The sequence below is a fragment of the Trachymyrmex cornetzi genome, unplaced genomic scaffold (genome assembly GCF_001594075.2).
Source record: "Trachymyrmex cornetzi isolate Tcor2-1 unplaced genomic scaffold, Tcor1.1 scaffold316, whole genome shotgun sequence".
NCBI lineage: Eukaryota > Metazoa > Arthropoda > Insecta > Hymenoptera > Formicidae > Trachymyrmex > Trachymyrmex cornetzi.
In genome coordinates, this window is record NW_017297858.1 from 152359 (window position 1) to 169714 (window position 17356).

Below are 17356 nucleotides of genomic sequence, written 5' to 3' on the forward strand. Positions count from 1 at the left end.
AAAAACATATTTATTCATTCGATATTTCGAGATTCTTGAGCCGAGAATATTGATCTTGGAAAGGCAATATTGTCTCGTCTCGAAATTAATTAAATCAATATTGTCTTGATATTGTCTTGATTTCAAGGCAAGACAAGACAAGAATCTTGAAGTCTCGAATATTGCGTGCATCACTACTCGATATAATACCCTGCATATAAAATATATACTTTATCAATATTTATATTAATTTATCCAACTACACGAGGCAAAGATTAATAGTATTATTGTTATTATATTCTCTCTTAATTTTTGATTGCATATTTTCTTTGTTCTCGTTCTTCTTGTTCTCTTGTTTTTAGAAGGCTTATTCTAGGACAACATTAAACACTTATACTTTCAAACGTCGTTACTATTATGACTACTTTTTTCCCGCAGTTTTTACCCATGGTAATATCTCAGAGTGAATGCTCCGAATGGCTCTCGATGAATTATAACAACGCACAAGGATCAATGACGGTGGCTCGTATGAATCTTATATTCCCACCCTCGTTCGCAGTCTTCGGCTCGCGACCCATATTTTATCATCCTCAGCCTTCGTAATCGATGCGTCCGATAACAAATAGTGGTGCGACTCGTTCTCCCTCTTATCCATCCTTTTCATAAGACGAAAAGTGACAGGGTGAGTTTGTCGCGTGGTACAATTTTTATGGCGACAGTTTATTCTTCTCCATACTTTGTTTTATTGTGATGTACCACGACTTTTCTTCAGCGACAATTAAACTACGTCATTCTTCTTTGCGGCTGTAATTCGTTGGATATTAAAGAATATAAAGGTTTATCTTCTTATATTTATTTTGATTTTTTAATAATTTATCAAAGCTGATATCCGTACATCAAATTTACCAGGATACGATTCTAAATTTTGATGCAAACCTTACGAGGTATCGTTTATAGTGGTCGCTCTTTTAAGCTTAATACGATACAAAATTGCAGCCTGGAAAACCTCTTAAAATATGCGACTGATAACGAGTGCCTCGCATTAAATCCGGTATAACGATATAATACTTTTCGCCGGTGCTTTGCGCGTAACGCAAGTTAGAGTCCCCGAATTTTTCACTAATATCGCGATAATGACTTGCCGCGACAGTGGTCTCGTTTAATTAAGGAACTTTTGTACATTCGCGTGTGCAATTAGTCCCTTTAATGGACCGACGACGTAAACTAGCTATTTCGCGCGATGTTTTGCGATATTAAAACACAACCTCGGGAAGCCCAGTAAAAGCTTTAATTTTCGAGCCGAGAATTTAATTCGAAGCACAGAAATTTCACGGCAACGTTTCGAAGATCTAAAAGCGTCCGTCTCCTCTTTTCCAAGATACGTTTTCAACAACTTTTTTACAAAGAATTTAATACGCAACTTACATGCGCAAGCTTTTCCGCTACGTATGACTTAAATCTTTTTAGAATTCAAATAAGAGTGACGCGAGAAATGATATCTCTTTTACTGACGGAAAGTACAAATTATGTTCAAATGTTTTCGTAAAAAAATAATTAAATTTTTGCAGTAATAAAATTACATATTTATGCAAAAAGTTGCGTATATATCAAGTTATGCTGAAGATTTAAGCTCAGTCAAAACTCGGTTACTTGGAAAATCATTTTGTCCGTGGAGAAGCAGTAAGACGATTCGATATTTTAATCATGGAGAAAGAAAGGAAGAGAGAGAATCAAAGATGCATATTTCATATTCTCATGTAAATCGCGCGCAGAAAATTAATCCCGGTTTGCACATCGACTCTCGTGTACCGTTTAATAGAATACGACATTATGAGAAGGATTACATTGTGGCTCGTCAAATCTCTAGCCCAGCCCTCAATATTTAATCCGTAAACTCCCTTAATAACACGCTTCCGGCCTTGGCAGCCATGTTGGGAACCGACGTAATCATCCTGTTTTCCTCAACAGTATCGAAGATGATTTCATTTTGGCCAAGCTATTCTTCGCGAAGTCGTTATTTTTTTGAATTGTTTCCACGGTTACAACATCAAATGCATGTTGCAGAGCGCAAGGGTCGCTAGGTCCGCTAGGTTCGCAATCTGCATGATTCACTTTATACTCCGTACTTTAATAACGAATCTTATCTCGTATCTTCTACCTTTACTGGGAATTTTTATTCCTACCTTGATATACGATTTTAATAAGGATATAGAACAGCCACCCGAGATAATTTAACAACGATTTTAAATAATGTCGTGCATTTTTTGTTGATTATATTATAAGTTATGACGCTCGGTTTAATTTGTTCATTATTTCTTCATAAATTATAGACTTGGTTCGTTTGCGCTTTGCAGCAACTCAATTTCTCCATCATCGTCATTATGGCAAAATGAAATATAGATCGCATCCTGTAATCAATAGGAAAAGAAGAGAGTTACGCGTGTTAAACAACTAGCTGGCAGATAGTAATTTGCATTAAGCGTAACAAAATGTATAAACATATTTACGGAATCTCAGTCGAACAGCTCCTAACTTAAGCAACGCGACAAAGTGCGTTTCAGAAATGTAAGAAACGTTGCCGGATGTTAAGGCGCTTTGGCGTCTGGCCACGCAATTCTGAATATTATTTCATGTTAGGGCTTTCATTACCATGTTCCTTTATTTAAAAAAATCGTTAAATACATAAACTTAGTAAAACACAAAATTATTTCAATAATATAAATTAAAAACTGAATTGAGCTCTCGAGATATTTAACAATAATAGTAAACAATAAATTGACGGGCGATTGAGAGCTAGAAATAGGCGCAACTATTAAATGTGTATAAATAACAAAATTTTGAGAAGCAACAGAACTAGCAAAATCATTTCAATTCTGTACTCTTCGCGAAACAGTTCTCTTTATCTACATATTTTTCCTCGCGCTATGTGTTGATCAAAGTTTACAGCTGGTAAGTCTCTTTAATTAATCATAATTAAGTTTATCATTTATTTCTTTCCATTACTTAATAAAGTTCTATTGAAATTACCAGTTCTCACTTGACTAATCAGTTAATTGGTAATGTTTCTTCTCAAAATTTGGAATTGAAGAGGCTCATCCGGTGCTGCTCGCTTGGGTCGTTGAGATGCGAATAATGTCCATATCCATTGTTTGACATCGCTGATGATGGCTCGAATGAAGCCAAAACGTCCGATATTGATTTGTACGAAATTTCTTGCGAAATTAATGTAAGATCTTTGTTAGAATATACTTTTGTTATTTATACGCATTTAATAGCTGCGCCTATTTCTAGCTCTCAATCGCCCGTAAATTTATTGTTTACTATTATTATTACAAAATTATTTCTTCTAATTATTATGCGATCATAAATATTTTTGTGGCGTTAGAATTTTTGTACTTCGCGCTAATTTAAATAAATGATATTTATGATAAAAGAAGCAGAGGGGAGAATATTGTTGTGTAGTGGCTTTTAATAGTTTTTTAAAATCAGAACACTGAGCCGGGATGTTTTGTGCAATGTGTTAAAGCAACGCGAGAATAATTATTTCGCGCAAAGTTTCGGCGTGCTAAAAAGCCGCGCGTCAACAGCCGCGGACGATATTAATGGAATAAAGTTGGCGGCCACGTAACTCGAAGGCACGAGGACGTAAGGTAACCGCGGAAAGATACACCGTGACACGTTGATTAATCGGAAAACAAGTTTCCGTCGACGTACCGCAGAAAAAGTAAAATCGTCGAACGAACAAACTCAATTACGCTTTTACCATCCGATATTTCTCGTCTCTCTGACGAATTATCGTACGATCGTCACGTCGCTCTGAATCATCAACATTCGTTTCGCAAACTTATTTCGCAGAGATTCAGTTCATTAGAATCTTTAAACGATTTCCATATCATTGTCTGCTATTAATTTTTTTTCCTATTCTTTCATATATTTCAAATTTTGGCTATTTTGATTATTCTAGAAAAGCTAAATTCTTGGCAAATCTTATATTTGCAATAGCTTATATTGCTTATAATTTAAATAAATTCTAATAAAAAATGTTTTAATAAAAAACTGACTACAAAGTCAACAAATTGATAGTAAAATAACAATCACTAAAGCTGCTATTTCACTTGTGTCGTACGACAAATTTTTTCAAGCTTGTTGATTGACTGTAGGATAGAGAGGATCTCTCTCTGTCCTGTACATTTTTGTCGTACAAAAACGCACAAATGAAATAATATCCAAAGGAATTTTTTGTATTTATTCTTTTTTCTGTCTTATATGCGAGAAGAATAATTGACTATGATTGCACTGAAAGAAAAGATTGGCTGAATATGGCATAGCATTTTTAATTGGTTGCAGCAGCCAATTTTTGGTTGCATTAATCTATCGAAATCCTGTATTGATATTGCAGATAGGCTAACGCAACCAAAAATTGGCTGCTACAACCAAAAATTGGCTGGTGCAGCCAGTTAGAAATGCTATGCCATATTTTACCATCTAATTTGCTGCAGCAGCTAACCTTTTCTTTCAGTGTGATCAATTTCTAGTTTTTAATTTCTAATTTATTACTAATGGCTTATTGTAGAATGTGCCTTAAAAAAAATGTTTCAGATAAAAGTTTTATGACTTTAAAGGGGACATAAAAAGGTATCTTTTGCTTGATGTTTGATTTTGAGTGGCGTTGTCAAGGTCACAGCAAGGTCGCTTTAAATTTTTTAAATGGAATCGCCTATTTTTCATTATATTATTCTCGTGGCTTACCTCGAGAGCTATTCAAAATTCTTTTTCATTAAATACTTTTCGAATTATAAGGCTTGAAAGTTACAATATCGCCTGCATTAGCCAAATATCTAATTGACAAATGGCTTATTGTAGAACGTGTATAAAATTCACTGTTCAAGAGATATTTAAGGTCGTTATTTAAAATGGGACATTATGTATGTATTCAAACTCACTGTTACTACAATGTTTATTAATAGGGAAAAATAAAAAAAGCAATATTTATTATTATTTAATATTATTTTTTTCCAATTTTTAATTATAACAAATGTTCGAAGTATCTCCTATTTAATTCAATACACGCTTGGACACATTAGATCATCACAGAAAAAATGTTACGGTTGCCACAACTGGAAATAATGATAATTTTCGCCCATTAATAAATGTGCAGATTGTGATAATTATAAGATGGACATATCTTTACAGCCATAACCGTTAAGATATGCTAATCTTACGGTTATCGCAATCGTACTATAGTTCTTACAAAAAATATATTGATGGGCGACTTTTGATCATGGCAGCCGTAACCATTTTTTTCGTGATGTCGCACTCTTTCAAAGATCCCGAGGCAATTGTATATGGTGTCATAAGCACATCGAAGATGTATTGGCGTAGCGTATTCTCATTGGCGATTTTCGTACGAACTTTAAATGTCTCCACAGATTAAAAATCTGTAAGAGGATTTAGATCGTGGGATCAGGGAATCGTGGAGACCATGCAACTGGTCCTGCAAACATTTTGAGTTATATCTCTGAGTGGTGGATTTGTTTATACATTCATATAAATTTTTTTTTATATTTTGGTGTGAGCTCAGCTCCGAAGATTGTTACCTCATTTTATACTTTATATATACAGAGTGAGTCTGATAAAAAGTTCACCACGTTTTTCTCGAAAAGTAAAAATTGCCGATCCAATATTCGTTATCGTATAATTTTTATTTTCCTGCTCACTTCATTGGAACGACAATTTTTTCTTGGATTGCAAAAATTTACGCAAAATGGGCTTTTAGATTATTCAATATATTTCGAGCAAATTAAAAAAAGAAACTTTAAAATTGGTTAAGAATCAAAGCGTTGGTCAAATTTTGTCCATAAAGGGACACAAAGGCGTTTCTCCGCCTACTCGTGTCCCGGTGATACAGCAGGTCGAATTTATTAAAAAAATCTGAAAAAAATCTGGTTTTATTTTTTTGAGGTATGAATCACTTTAGAGAGTGCCCCGATTAAATAAAAAAAATTGTTAAAATAACAACTACCCTAGTATATACATATATTTCTTTAAAAAAGTTTCGAATATAACACTTATATTGTATTTTATTCTATTTCCTCTCTCTCCTTTTCTTGATCACAGTAAAAATAAGCCGACTGATTCACGATAACTGTGAGATAAAAGATGGCTCTTCACACAAATGCTTCTCGGTCTATCGTCGCTATCGGCCGTTGTGATCTTTGCGAGAAAATCGTGGGCACGAATTAGAGATTTAATCTTGAAGATTAGTTTTTCTATCATACTATGTCTCTCACGGCAGGAACACAGAGAGAAGCCTTTTGGCTCGAGATTCCCGAAAGGTAGGCAATATGTGTGTCACGTGCTGCTCCGTGCAGCCTCCCTCGCGCCTCCGACTACCCTCCGCTGTTCGCCACCCTGTCTATGGCCTTTCCGGGGGTTCCACGGGTCACGTGCTGCGCGTCAGAGCCGCGGGGCGATGTAGGAGCCTGGGCTGGCCAGGGATGGGTTGTTCTTCGTGAACCGCATACCAAAAATCCGACAGCAGCGACCCGATAAACACCCCGACACCCCTATGCCGCGCCGCTTCGCAGTGAAAATCGAAAGATCTCGGAATTTCCTGGCGACGACGATCGCGGCGGATTTTTCATGGGCACTGATCCAAATTCGATCTTCCGTGAGATTCTTCGACTCTTTACACCTTGATCAGCCGGGAAAACGCGCCCCGTTTTTTAAGCTGCACAAGAAATGTTTCTTTCGCATTCTATCTTTCGATATGTGTGAATGTTAATCTTAATAAAGTCTTAATTAGCAATAATCGTAAGTAGAATTGAAAGATTATTATAATGAACGTATATTAACATAATACGAGAAAGATAATTGAAAAGTTATAATAAAAGAATAAAAATATAAAGATATTTTTAATAAATACTTCTTTCTAATATATCTTTTTAAAAAATATTAATAAAAGAAAAATGTTAATTACATTTTTTCAAAAAAAATTATTGATAGATTTCTATTGATAAATACATATTTATTGCTAGTTACTTTTTCAATATGAACCAATAAAATGTTGTCATATTTCAATTGTAATGTACCATAAAAGAAGTTAGTTCAATAAAAAAAATATTCCTGCTTACTTGAACGAGAAATCAGATTTATATATCAAAATAAAACTCTTTCTCTACGACACAAATATTATCATAAGAGTAATTGCTAAAAACTCGTTCAAGATGTTCTTTTAGTAGTTACGCATGGCAAAACGAACGATAAAAGCTTACATCAAGAAAGTAGAATTGTACGTGAGCGGTAATAAAACGTAGTTTTTAGAATTATCGTGTGATAAAAAAAGCTCTTTGCACTGAGTGAAGTCATTTCTTCTTTGTGACATAAAAAAAATTAGGTTCTTCTACTAATCAAGGAAAAGTCATCATGAAAGTAATTAACGTGGCTAAAAAGTACACGTCCCTCCAATTAAAGTACTTTCCTCCATAACACAAGTGTCAAGGCTAGAAAATGATCTGAAAAAGAACCGTTTACAAAAACATCGGTTCATAAATCTGAACGATTTTAATGCGCATAATACAACGTCGTCTCCCTAGGAAGGTCGCCGGCTGAGCCATAATGGCGCATTTAGAATGAGCGAAAGCCGCGAAATGTCTTTTTCGAGTAAACGCCGATCGCGGAAAAGGAGAAGAGGATGGAAGCGGATTGAGCAAACGACGACGAGAAAAGAGAAGAAGAATAAGTTAAGATGAAAGAGAGAAAGACAGAAAGAGAGAGACTTCGAGAAAAGCGAAGTTGTGTGTGTGTGTGTGTGTACCCCTTTCTGTCCTATTACCATAGCAATGGCGGCAAATCAAATTGAATAAAAATTTATGTATCAGAAGGGCAATAAAACGGAATAGATTTGGGGCAGAACGCGACAGCAGAACGGGGCCGAATCCATCAGTCAGCCGAGATCCCGATAAAGCGAGGATCGTCGTTTGGGTCCCGGGGACCGCAGTGCAACCAGCGAAGGATCCTCTCGCGCGTATCCGCCGATTGGAGCGGGATCGTCGTCGAATTGTTGCTGCGAAATTTATTCCACTTACACATCCGCATGGGCAAACACGCGTATGTAGAAGGGCTTTACCGTTCTGCCGCCACCGTCATTGCCGTCGCCGCCTTTTTCCTATCCGGGCAGCGAAATCGGCTTTACGATATTACGCTGCCCGTGGAAACCCGGGACATCCGGTTTATACGCCCGCTGTACCTTCTTCGTCCCGTATTCTAGCACGCTTCGCTCCAGATATGCCATCTTTCAACGTTTCTTTCCATTTCTGTTTTTTCTTTTTTTTTTTTATTAAAACAGCAATTTCCACGGAAGTTTGCGATATCATAAAAGAAGACACCGCTTATTACACCTTCGCAAATGCCTTAACGCTTACACCTGCTAAACATCATGAAATAGGGGAAGAGAAAGTGAGGGCATTAAAAATATGTAAAATTTATAAAAATACATAAAATAAATATAAAAAATGAAAGAAAAAGGGCTACGAGCCTAAGAGTTAGTCGTTAGAAATAGAAATTTTTTTAAAAATCACAGGATAAATATGTCATTTAGTCAGAATATAAAACTTTAATTTGCCGGCAATAAACAATAGAACACAAACAAACGTTTCGATCCCTGTTGGATCATTATCAATGTTAATACACAAAAATAGAACGGTGAAAATATTACAAAGTTAAAATATATAAAAATTACAATTCGCTCTCAATCGCAAGCAATAATATAATAAAACTCACAGTTGTTTAATATAATAAAATTCGCTCAGTATGAGTTGAAAGTTATGCGAACGTTGTAATTAGTAACAATGTGTACTTCTGATTATTAGTTGTAAATTAAAATAATTCGTATCTTGTAAATCGTGTGTCAGTATAATATAAAATTCTCTATTTTCAGACAATGCGATGAGAGTGGAATAGTCATATCTCTAGTTCTAGTATGTTCAGAGACAAAATAAATATAGCTTTCTTCTGCTAAACGGATCAGATTTATATATTTCATTTTATATTCATAATTTAGACATACACTTGTTAATAAAATCATTTCTTGACACTATTGCCAAAAAGTATTAAAATATTTTCATATTGTTGTTTCTGTATAGTTTTGTATTGTGCGCTATTACAGGTAAGTTTAATAATAATTTTATATTAATAAAAACAACATCACGTATAAACAGTATAATCGTCTCTTAGCATATGTTTAGTTAATTATTTCCGTTATTTCGCTTTCCACGCAGCTCTACATTCGTTTGTGTCGATCGGCAAGTGTTCCGCGAAATGACGTTTAGTGTGGCGTGCAGTCATTGATAATTCGCGCGTGCAGCTCTAATTAATGTCGACGTGTCTGATAGAACGAAATAACGATTACCGTCGCGTACCGCGAGAAATGACATTATCAATTTTCGGTCGCAAAATTATGCAAAGCAAATGTTGCTGGCCCGATAGATGCGCCATGCACGAGCCAATGCATTTTAAGCAGGCAGAGAAGGGGAGGTCTTAAAGTAAACAACAAAGTGGCGGCCACGAACGAATAGATCTCTCACGGTAATCGAATTACCTTTCACACGTTTCGCCATCGTCGTTGAATCGGGGAATTTCTCATTTTCTTAAAAAAAAAAAAGAGATAGATAAATATCGTTAGTTAGAGAGAGGGGGAGGAGAGAGAGAGAGAGAGAACATGTGATTTTCTGTTGATAAACAATTTCTCCGTTTTGCAGCAAAACAACACGCTTAATATTCCAAGCTTTAGATTTCAAATATAATATAAAAAAATATAAGTAAAAGATATTAAGATTAGATCGCTTATATGAATAAAAACTGAGTACGAGAAATGCCAATTATAGTCTTAGGTGTTTTGATATAATAACACATCTTTATGTATTTAAATCATTTTTATCTCAAACATATGAGGTCTGTTTTCTATGGCTGAATTACTGTACACTTTTGGAACTTAAAGTGAGATAGATATATGTTTCATATTTGTCGAAAGAGAGAAAGAGAGTTCTACAGCAATCTAGTGCAGGAACAGAAAACAGACTGCGCGCCCAATTACTTTCATCAGTCATATTTCTGAGATGGAAAATTATTTAAATAAACACAAAAATAAAAAAATTTAGAATTTAAAAATTACACGCACAGCTAGTTTCCTCGACTTTTGTTTTCTCAGTTATTTTCTGTATTTTATCTCCGTTCTTTTTTTATTTTCTGTACTTTATCTCTGTACTTTTTCAATTATATAGCGTGTTTAATATATTTTTTATATAAAAAGTAAAATTACTACAATGCATCATTATAACTTCAGCAGATTTTTTTTTACCTCTGTCGAGAGCATCCTAAATCAATCCTCTTCCTATTTCCATCACAATCTTTACGGAAACGTCGGGATCGCAACAATTCCGTTCTTTCTGTACTGGTGAAATAGCGATGTTCTCGGAAAGAACGCGACGAACGATTGACTACGAACGCGAAACGATCGCCTGCAAATGTAGATAAACGACGACGATACGTTCGGCGCTGGCATTTGATCGCGAACACCTCGAAAATATCCAATTTCGCCTCGTCGTCGGATGACACGGATGCGCATGTCGCGAATGCATCGTGCACAACGTGCCTCTTCGTCGTTTCCACGACCACGAAGTGCGCATCGTCGCGGTACCTCGCAGCTCGTTTCGCGAGATTGAATCAAGTCCGCATGGCCGGGTTAAGGCACATGAGGTCTGAATGCATAATGTCGATGTAAATGAGAGCCAAAGGTAAGCTGCCCCTTTTCCTTTCCCTCGCTGAATGCGAGCAGCCCCCGTTCTATTTCACTCTTTTCCCTCTTTTCCCTTTTCTCTCCTTCCCCCCTCGTCGCCATTTCTCTTTTTATTTTAATAGTTCCCTTTCCACTCAGTTTCTCTCTCTTTCTTTTTCTCCTCGCTATCCTACCGTCAGTGGCGTAATCTCGTTTGGTGGGGTGGTCTTGCACGGCAAAATATGATTACGACGATAGCGGTAACGACGTTACCGGAGCTGACGCAGCCGGAGCCAGACCATCTATTCCAGATGGGTCCTAGGGTTGATCCAGATGGATACACACGGCGATACGTTCCGGCCGCGATGTCGGTCTACCTATCGCCACCCGATCCCGCGGGGTGATTTAAAACAATGCCAATTGTTATTGGTTTAATTCGAGTCCGCGGACACGCGAATTGTGTGAAATGTACTCTACTAATCATCAGTTTTGATAAACTTCACCTTTGTTGGTATAATCAGATTATTATAATACAAAATAGGTTTATTTTATTTCGCTATATAATTATAAAAATTAAAATTTTAAACTCAATTCATTAAAAAATGTAAATATTATATAAAGTACTTGCAGAATATCTAAATTATTTTAAAACTTTCGACTTTTCTCTCTTTTGCACTCACAGATCCATCTCTAAAAATAGATTTTCTTTTAATCCTCTGGAGTTAACATCAAAATTAGTAACACAATTACTGACGCGAGACAAATTTAATATATGTTGATTAAAAGACACTAATTAATTTCAAGGAACCAAAATGACGTAACTAAATATAAAAAAGAATGAATACTAAGTTTATTTTAATAAGAATAATCCAAATTTATGCAAATATAACATAAAGAAAATTGAATTGTTTGATATTTTTATGTAAAACAGTAATTGCTACAATAATACAAGAATTAAGAACTAATAATAAATTAAATAATATATATATTTTTTTAATGATACATCACAGGGAAAGCTGAATTATTTTTACTCATTAGAATCTTTGTTATCTAAACAATCACAGTGGGTTCAATAAATTCATCGTCTAAAGGGATAAATTTGAATGGATCCAATAGGCTCACATAATTTCTTTTGCAAAATATTTTATAAATTTGAAATATTTTATAAATTTTTAGTCTTATGGATCTCTGTACCTAAGCTTCGAATATAAATTCTGAACATAAAAATTGATTAGTTATATAAGTAGAAAATCGAATTTTACTATATATATAAGATGTCCGGTAAGTTTTGACAAAGCGCTTTTGTGTAGATAGAGCAGACTAAACTGAGTCGAAAAGTTCTCTACCATTTCGCAATAGTAAACGAGATATTAATTCTAACGATTGTCGAATAAATGGGGTAACACTGACACATAAAACAACTTTAAGATTTCTTCCAGAGTTTTTTATGAAATATTAAAAAATTTTTCTTAATGAACTCTTACAGATATTTTAAAGTTATTTTATGCGTCAATTTTCGATATTCTGCTCAATGGGTATCTAAACGAAAATTGCGAAAATTGCAAAATGATAGAGGACTTTATGACTCAATTTAGTCCGTTCTATTTACACACGAGCGCTTTGTCAAAACTTATCACACACCCTGTATATATATATATAAATCATTCTTTGAGATTAAAAAAATCTTTTATCTTTATATGTTCATATATATCTCGAGCACATATTACGATCCTTTTTTTAGGAAATTCCGTAAATGCACTGAGCGAATAGCGAGCTCGCGCTCCTCGGGGTCGATAGGTTGCGAATAATCTTTCCTCCTGAGAGAAAACGATCGACCAGGTGGATGCTTTGTCCCCGACCTGGGTCGTTCGATGATCGATAACGTGTAAACTCGATTCTCCAATGAAAACTTGCAGACTATTTTGCGCTGGAGCTATACCAGTAGGTCTGGGCGTTCCGGATACAAGAACCAGCTGGCTCTCCCGCAGGACTTGCATTCGCTCGAGGACGTCATCCGAGTGCTCGGCAAGCATCGAAACCCGGCGCCACAGAGCGAGAGAGGCTAAATCCTACATGGAGCTGTCTGGGTTTCGTGGAGGATATTCGCGTTGCGCAGCTAATACGAAATCTCAGGGGTACGGCTTAGATCTTTGCCAAGCAAGTCGGACGTGTTTTGAGAACATTAAGATGCTCTGACGTCTCCAGGACTAAAAACATGATCGATACGACACCAAGAAAGCTCTCGTTCCGCATGATTCTCTTTGACGTCAATGGTTTCATAGTCGAAACTTGGCGGTTTCCCTTTACCGGGCTTTGTGACGTTTTTAGGAATTATTATTGTGCAAGTCGAAGTATACATGAAGAAACAATGACCTTTTTCTTTATTTCAACTTTTTAGTATCTAATTGTTCGGACAAACTGCACTATTTTCCGGACATTCAGTGTCGATGCAATCGATACGGAATTTTTTGTACCGGAGCTCGGATCGTTTCGTGGATAATCGACGCGGCGGAAGAATCTCTCTTTTTCCTTTTCAGGGAAGACAGAAATCTCAGCACACTCGAGTTTCGCTTTAATTCCCTCCGGAGCTGAATCCTACCGCCTTTAATTGTTTCCGCACCGATGTGCACCTCATAAAAACGGACTTGCGGATTCGGTAGAACTTCTCCCGTCGCCTTGCGTCGCACGACGGAGATCGTAAGAAATTAATTACCGTTTTTCAGTATGGCGAACTGAGCTGTCGCTCTTTGATTTCGATCTTGTTAGTCATTTCGCTATGCTCATGGCGATACAGTTACGCGTTGTCTTCCGCAAACAGCGTTATGCGTTGCGTAAAATTAACATGCGTAAAATAGATTCGCCAGTAAATGGCTACTGCATATTTTTTTTAATTTTGTGACCATGTTAGGTTATATGTACATGTATATATAATGTGTACATATTCCCCCCCCCCCCAATCGAGATTGGCTTGATCCGTATCATTCTTGCTATCCTGGGTTTCCAATCGACATCGGTGAATAGATCCGTGCTATTAGTATAACCCGCATGAATCATTAACATTGCGTCGTTATCTCCCGATCCATTTTTGTTTAATCATTACTTTATTCACGAAATGGTAAATTTTAGTGGACCCTCGTCCCTAGTATAAGAGAAAGTCAAGAGCTTCCGTGAAACACTACTGCAACCGACGAGAATGGAAACAGAGAGAGAGAGAGAGAGAGAGAGAGAGAGAGAGAGAGAGAGAGAGAGAGAGAGTGTGAAGATTGATTGATCTTTATTAGCTTCAATAGCTACAATGTATGATACAACCTAATATAATGTCTATTTATTAAATATCCAAACAGCCAGACTTTACATTCCATACATCTACGTTGTACTATCCCTCTCTACTCCTAATATATGACACTAGCGCTCTCTTGAAGTTTTTAAATCTTTTTTCCTTTCTTATTTCATTAGGTAAATTGTACATTTTAAACCCATCATATAACAACATTCTCTGTTCCTCTCTAGTTTTACATCTTTTAATATGTATATCTCCTTCTGATCTTGTTTGTACCCCTTCCTCCCTTATTACTTGCTCTATCTCATTTTTTAAATAACCCGGACAATCTCCATTTACTATTTTATGTATCAGAATACAAACATTGTATTCAATTCTTTCCTTAATTGACATAAATTGCAATGCCTTAAGCATGCTTCAATTCTTGTTTTGTAATTGCACCGTAACATAATTCTCATTCCCTTATTTTGTATAATTTCTATAAATACTGCACATTGTAATCGCTTAAACTCAGTAATATTCAAACGACGATATTCAAAATCGCTTAAACTCAGTAATATTCAAGATGAACAATATTCAAACAACGGAACAATTATCGCTTTGTATACAACACATCTCATGTATGGTGTCAGATCCATATTAATTCGACGAAATGTCCCCAATTTCGATCCTATCTTTTTCCCCAGATAGTTAACATGTGTTGCGAGAGAGAGAGAGAGAGAGAGAGAGAGAGAGAGAGAAAGAGAGAGCCGAATCTAATCGATTATATGTAGAATTAAACCATCAATTTTCAAACTCTCCCTCCTCTCTTCTTTATGATCCGTTAGTTCTCCTTTTTCATCTGCCTACCTTTCCTTCGAACCCGAACGAGTTCTTCTATTCCCTCATCAACATCCCTCTCCTCCAGCACAACCTAATCACCTCCACCGGTCCTAACCGAAGAAACATCACCAAATTCACCTCCCTCTACACCCCTGTCTTCAATGTCTAAATCTCCTCATCCTCCTTTTGGTTATTCTTCCTCTTCAATCAAGTTTCTCGATGAAGTTCCTCCTCCCTACCCCAAATATTATAATTATCATTGGAGCAATCCTAATTCTTTGCATGCTCTATTCTCCCAGTTTTATCAGGTCCTATTCTTCCCGATAACACCTATATGATCAGTCCAGACTATGATCTGGATGAAATCCGATTCATAATTTCCAAGATTGATTTCCTGTATGCCCTTCTTCCCGATTCACTTAAATATTATAAAATCCCAGCCAAATCTTTCTTTAATTGTATCTTCCTTCTGCTGCTATAATTACAGAAATAAAGCTACGAAAAATAAATAGATAACATCCTTTTTCATCCTCTTCTCCTTACACAAACACGTACGCACGCACGCACGCATGCACATATACACTTAGTTAATTAGGATTATATATATATATATATATATACATATATAGTGTAGAATTATATGGGTATTTTCACGGATATCTTAACGTATTAATCAAGCCAAATATTATAACGAGCAAATCTGAATAGAAATAGTACCAAATTATAATGGATAAAATGTACCAAATTATATAGAATAAAAAATCTTATCAAATTATATAGAGAATTCAGCTATTTAGAATATATTTTTCTCGTACGTGTTTATCATAATATTGTAGTAACTAGTATGCTTGTTTTAAAATATATCTAATCATTACGAAATTATGCAATATGTAAGATTACTAAATTATATGATTATTTTCAAGTATAGACTTATTGTAATGAGAGTAATTAATATAATTTTGTAATAATTATTTTTTGCAATCCATTAATAAATCAAAGTTCATTTTGAAATCTGTCGGCGTTATTTAAATACCCTCGTATTTGATCCTGACTTTCCATAGGTTCGCACAGGTCCGTTCCCAGGTTAAAAGGATTCAATTCCTTGAATTCTAAATATAAAGAACCGATGAGTGCACAATCTCGTTAGGCGTTATAACGATCATATGGTTCGTTGGCTTTTATTTTGAGACTTATACAGGTGCGTTCGATTCGTGGCACGTTTCCAAGCGTGAACCTATGAGCAAGGTGTCCATTGCGTCCTCCCATACTCCCTCCTTTATCCTAATAAATCCCGTAAAATAAAAGAATCCTGGGGCTTGGACGTAACGATATGTAGAATTAATGTATATGTATAGTTAAATAAATATTTTGTATTATTATAACTATGTGTACATTAATTCTACATAAAAAACTCAGTATAGTTTTCACTTTTATAATTGCCATCACTATTTCTTTTTCTCTGCATATATATAGTATAAAATTATTTTAAAGCAGCGACAGAAAATTCCAAGTATTATGAAATTACAAATAAAAATAAACAAGAACAAATAAAAATAATTTTACTTTTTTGTTAAAATTAATTATGATTATAAAAACGATTGATTATTAATCATCGAACCACACACTTGTCGGTATCTTTGGACGACACACATGGATCATTCGTGTCCGACTCGATTTTAAGGCTCTTAAAGTGCTCAAAAAATTCTGTAAAAATTCACACATATTCTTTAAAGTCTCTACTGAATTATCCTACTCTGCAAACAAAGAAAAAAAGTGTTTAGAAAAATTATGGAAATTACTTTCTGCACAAGAAAAAGAAAATAATTCAGTTTTTATATAAAACTTGTAACTTTGATTTTTGAAGAAAAAAGTAGTTTTTGATTTTATTAAAGTATAAAAATGATTATTTTTAATGCATGGACACGAAAGACCCAGTGTGTGGTTTGAGGGTTAATATGGTCTTTATAGTCACAAATTTTAACGAAAGTAATTTTTTTTATTTGTTTTGATGTTTTCTTCCTTCTGATATTGATATAAATTATACGAAATCGAGCACCTTATGGTAGAAATTCACTGTAATAAGAGAACCGGATTGCTTCACAATCCTATTTGGTCGTTCCGAGGGAATTTTCTTGCGGATTTATTGTTTTCATCATGCCAATGTTCAAGCGACTTGGATTAGCGGATTATTCCGCGATTCACTTTAATCTCTGAGATATATATCCGTCTGCGCATTTGTCGCTAACATTAATTATGGTGCAATTAATAAAACTATTTTATGTATTAGTAGCTTTATCGTCTTAATGTTATGCGTATATTCTTTATTTTTGTTTACACTGTGATTTTCATATCTGTATAAAATTCATTCTAGCTAATAAATTCCTTTATCCATTTAAATATACATTTAAATATTGTATGAAATTATCATTTTTCGCTAAGAAAATATCCGTTGAAATCACAAACATTAAAAATATAAAATTAAAAAATGGACCAATTCGGCG

At 35.2% G+C, this 17356-nt stretch overlaps 1 protein-coding gene and 1 long non-coding RNA gene across 2 annotated transcripts in view; one reads left to right on the forward strand and one right to left on the reverse strand.

Annotated features, from left to right (window-relative positions):
- Positions 1–6874, forward strand: part of LOC108762686 (uncharacterized) — an 8292-nt gene extending 1418 nt beyond the window's left edge. Inside the window, exons 2-3 of the long non-coding RNA XR_001940183.1 lie at positions 1358–1361; positions 6861–6874. This is a non-coding gene — a long non-coding RNA (uncharacterized LOC108762686). The remainder of the gene's footprint in view (positions 1–1357; positions 1362–6860) is intronic.
- The window catches only part of mib1 (E3 ubiquitin-protein ligase mind bomb 1), a 472329-nt gene that overhangs the window by 31683 nt on the left and 423290 nt on the right, over positions 1–17356 (reverse strand). The gene's annotated exons all lie outside the window — the stretch shown is intronic.